The 4,795-nt window shown below is 44.5% G+C and overlaps 1 non-coding gene across 1 annotated transcript; it reads right to left on the bottom strand.

The window, feature by feature from the left end:
• Positions 1 to 1,262: 1,262 nt before the first annotated feature.
• Positions 1,263 to 1,385, bottom strand: LOC122678569. Its single transcript, XR_006336223.1, has one exon. It is a non-coding gene; the product is annotated as a small nucleolar RNA SNORA26 (small nucleolar RNA).
• Between the last annotated feature and the right edge of the window lie 3,410 nt (positions 1,386 to 4,795).

The raw sequence follows: 4,795 nt of genomic DNA, 5'->3' as shown, positions 1-4,795 counted from the left end.
CTGAAAAATATCTGTTGTGATAAACAGTATCAAGTGAGAAATTATTAATACATTGGGGAAGTTTTCGGTAGAAATGCAGTATAGGTGAAGGAAACAGCTTGTTGGAAGAATCTGACACAAGAGTGAACTGGAAAATATGGTCTGGGGTTTCGGAGTAGAAGGGACGCTACCCGGGTGTGGCTCCAGCACTTACAGCAAGGGGGTCTTGGCCCTTTAGAGACCCTCTCTGTGCCTCAGTTTCTTCAACTGCAAAGCAGCAGAGAGTTATGTTTTTGGCACCAGTCAATTTTGAACAGTAGAAGTACCATAAATGAAATAATCATCCCCTCGAATCATGAGGGAGGTCAATGATATCAGTGGGTAAAACTAAGTGCACACCTGAGTGCCTTTAACAAATAGATTCCAGGTCCCACCTCAACTCGCTGAACCACAGTTGCTTCAGGAGAGGACTGTGCACTTGTCTGGGTGCTAACTCTCCGGGGTGACTCTTACAATCATCAGCTTGGGGACAGAACACACTGAGGTGTATAACTTTTACCCAAACACAGAAGTAGGACAGAGCAGAAGCACAGGGGTGTTTCCAATCCAGTGACTAAAGCAGAGAACTATAGGGAGACTCTAGAACTGAAGGACTAGGCCCATCTAACCCCATTTTACTCTTGTCCAGGTTACAGCAGAGACACAAGTCCTTGGGGACACATGCCTGTGGCAGCTGACCATCCACCTTGAGGAAAGTGAGAGGCCGAATTTTTAATTCATTCTGGTTTTGAGTGAAAGCTAAATTCACCCTTGTTTGCTCATTGATGGGACCAATCTCCTCCAAGCTGCCACTTTCTAAAAAATAAATTGCATTGCTATAAATGCAAACTTCAACAAAGATGTTTGTTAGAAAATTCTATAAATACTCAAGCCACCTAACAAGAAACCAAAAAGTTGGCAAGAGCATTCAATTTCAGGAGAGTTCGGCCCAGTAGAGCACAGTCACTGATAGAAAAAATTCTTGAGTTGAAGGGAAGTGATCCCTTTCTGTCCTGGGACATCCTGCTAACTTCAGTGGGCTGGGAAAGCAGCTGCCCATTCTAACAGACGGGATTCTCAGGTGGCGCTAGTGGTGAAGAACCCACCTGCTAATGTAGGACATGCAAGAGACTCAGTTTTTTGTTTCTTTTTATTGTCAAATCGAAGGTCAAGTTTAAATTTAGTGACTTAGGTATTAACTATACACATGCTAGTAAGTGCTAAGACTTAAAATCTTCTGATTCAGTTGTGACTCCAGACAGGATCCAGAGAGGAGTTCTAAAAATCTCTTCTCTGGGTTTTATGGAGACTTTCTTTACCCTCCTGTGTTAGCCTCTTAAGGCACTGCGTCAGCCTTAAAAGGGCAATGGAAAGGGTGAAGGAGACACGGTTTTGATCCCTGGTCAGGAAGATTCCCTGGAGGAAGAAATGGCAAGCCACTCCAGTGTTCTTGCCTGGGAAATTCCATGAACAGAGGAGGCTGGAGGGCTACAGTCCATGGGATCACAAAGAGTCGGACACGCCTGAAGCAACTTAGCACACACACAATCTGACAGACGGGCTGCTCTTGCCTCCAGACGGTGTCTGGTGTCCTGAAACATGTCAGCGCTCAGGGAGCCTTTAGAAGGGCCCAGCCCTCACTTCTGCTATTGCTCAGTGCATAGAAATGGTTCAGTTGACAAAAGGTAGGGCTCTAGGAATAAAGTCAGGTCACAGAGAAAAAGAGGAGTATGAAATGGGACAAAGGCAGGATAAACACAATAGAATTCTCCTACCTACAAAGTACAAAGCAATAGCTTACTTGCCTTGATAAAATATTTGGTATTTTTTTAATTTTAACTTTGGTTGAATAAATTTTTTAATGTACTTCTTCTACAATGATGTTACCTTGAATGATTACGATAAAGGAAAGTATCATAATATGTGTGAAATGCCTGGCACGGTATCAGTCAATGAACTGTACCTGTTATACACTTCTGCTAGCATGGCAAAATTCATCCCCATTTGACCTCAAGTCAGGTACCTTCTGGTGAGCTTTTTTGGTTTCATCCTATTTTTAATGAAGAAATTTGACACATTTTTCTTTCTCCCACAGAATGTCAGGCCCCACAGCAACCGGAAAATAGGTTCCCTTCAAGCCTTTGCTGCATCTCACATACCAATTATCACTAAGCATTGAGTTGGAGGATTGTGTGGGGGTGTGGGGAAGATAAGCTTTCATAAATAGTTGTTCCAGTTCTGTATCTTTTACCTTAACATGAACAAATGCTCAGTGACCTGTTGTCACACCCATTTCACCCTCCATCCAGGTTAGACCAACAGCTAAACTGAAGAGACGGATGCTATAGGGGTTCCCCAAGTCTCAGACTCACAAGACCCAGGTCGGAAGAGATGCTAGGGAAATGAAGAGTTGGTTCAGACCATCACTGTCCCAGGGCTGCCTGTCTCTCTTTCCTCAAACTCAGCTTCTATGTCACTGAACACAATACTTATGTTCACTTTGGATCATCATGATCCCTGACCTATGACCTTGAACTTAACCATGGTCTGTATCTGGAATACAACCACAGGTCAATTGCAGGAGCAAAACTCAAAGAGATGGTCAAAGTGTGTGCCACCAACACTGCTCTGGAGCCCTGGTCTGTTCAATATGTGGGTGAACTGAATGAACACAGAAGGATAGCACGAGGCTGTCAGATCTTTCCTAAACAGACAGGTACCCCATTTTTCAGTGGCTCAGTGGTAAAGAATCAGCCGGCAATGCAAGAGACACAGGAGATGCGGGATCGATCCCTGGGTCAGGAAGATCCCCTGGAAGTGGGCATGGCAACCCACTCCAGGATTCTTGCAAGGAGAATCCCCATAGAGAGAGGAGCCTGACGGGCTACCGTCCTGGGATCGCAAAGAGTCAGACAAGAATGAAGTGATGGCACAAGCACACCACGTTTTCTAGGATATACACATAGACTCTTCTAGTCACTTTGACAGCTTGGAACGAGCTCTTGTGAGGCTACAGTGACATACATAAGTGAAAGTATGAAATGCAGTGTTTAGTAACATTTTTTAAAAAATCAAATAGAACAACCCAGACCCAGGGGAAGAATTTAGAAAGTAGGGATATCAGACTTAAGTTTATTCTGAAGACAACATGCTGCCCAGCAAAGAGAAGAAAATGACATAACAACAGGATGCAGCAAAAGCACTGAGATGGGACAAAAAATATATTTAAAAATTATTTATTCACTTAGTATCTTACTTTGATTTGTACCCTACAGATTTTAGGACACAGACTAAACTGGAGAAGACACAGAGAAGAAGTTCATGACAGTCTACAAGTTTGATGTCCTTCACTTGTGGAAAAGCCTTAAGATCAGTTTAAAGAGAAGATGAAGTGATATGGTTTGTCCAGTAGTCATGTATGCACGTGAGAGTTGGACTATAAAGAAAGCGAGTGGCGAAGAATTGATGCTTTTGAAATGTGGTGTTGGAGAAGATTCTTGAGAGCCCCTTGGACTCCATGGAGATCAAACCAGTCCATCCTAAAGGAAATCAATCATGAATATTCACTAGAAGGACTGATGCGGAGGCTGAAACTCCAATATTTTGGCCACCTGATGCAAAGAACTGACTCACTGGAAAAGACCCTGATGCGGGGAAAGATTGAAGGCGGGAGGAGAAGGGGACGACAGAGGATGGTTGGATGGCATCACCGACTCAGTGGATGTGAATTTGAGTGAACTCCAGGAGTTGGTGATGGACAGGGAGGCCTGGTGTGCTGCAGTCCATGGGGTTGCAAAGAGTCAGACATGACTGAGCGATGGAAATGAACTGAACTGAACTGAGGTGACTTTATGACAGCCTGACAGAAATTAAGACCTGCTGGCAAAGTTTTTTTACCATGAATATTTTTATACACAGTTGAATGAACAATGGGAACTCAGCTGAGATAGTTTTTGGAAGGAGATAGGTCAGTGGTATCGGAACATATGTAGACAACCCAAGAGTGGCTGCTGAGGGATTGGGTGCAATCAGTGGTGATGTCCACAAACAATCATGGCCTAGGCACCTGGAAGGCAGGGGCCCCCAAGATTCCATGAACCCCTCCCCCTTCTAGTTCTGTTATGGCAACTCCAGATGGTTACCTAGCATGCTGGGTCCTCCTCCTTCACTCCTGTCTTAGTCTGAGCCCCACACAGCACCTGTGGCTCTGAGCTCTGGCATCTTCAACTTCTCTTTGCGGTTGAGAACCCTCTAGTTGTTCCCAAAAGTAAGTCAGGAATTCCGTTTTTGTCATCTTCAGTGCTGATTAAACCAATGTGATTTTGCCTGTTTGAGTCCCCCATATATAGGGTATCTCCTCCCCATCCCTGGCTTCTACCTCTTCTACCACATGTCACCATGGCAGTATGTCTTCCGTCTTTATTGGATCTGAGGGCAGAACGTACCCTCATGGAAATCAACCAGGAGCTTCAGTTGCAGCTAGAAAAGTACAAGCAGGACTTCAGAGACCTCACAGAGAAATTCCTCGTATCCCAAGCTACTGCTTACTCCCTGGCCAACCATCTGCAGAAATACAGTAAGTCCTCGGGATCATGGTCACCAAAGCAATGAATGATCACTGTCTTCCCTCTAAGAAACTAAGTCTCTAATATTGGTCTCCTTTTCCCTTAGTCATTTTGAATTCCATTCTGACCACAGTGCAGGAAAGGTAGTAGTGTGGCTCTTTCGCCTTCAGTTCCTGAGGCTGGGGAAACTGAGGCACAAGGAGTGAGGCACT

This window comes from Cervus elaphus, chromosome 20 (genome assembly GCF_910594005.1).
Source record: "Cervus elaphus chromosome 20, mCerEla1.1, whole genome shotgun sequence".
In the NCBI taxonomy this organism is placed as follows: Eukaryota; Metazoa; Chordata; class Mammalia; order Artiodactyla; family Cervidae; genus Cervus; species Cervus elaphus.
The sequence above is the reverse complement of the archived record's forward strand: the minus strand, read 5'-3'. Positions and strand labels throughout refer to the sequence as shown.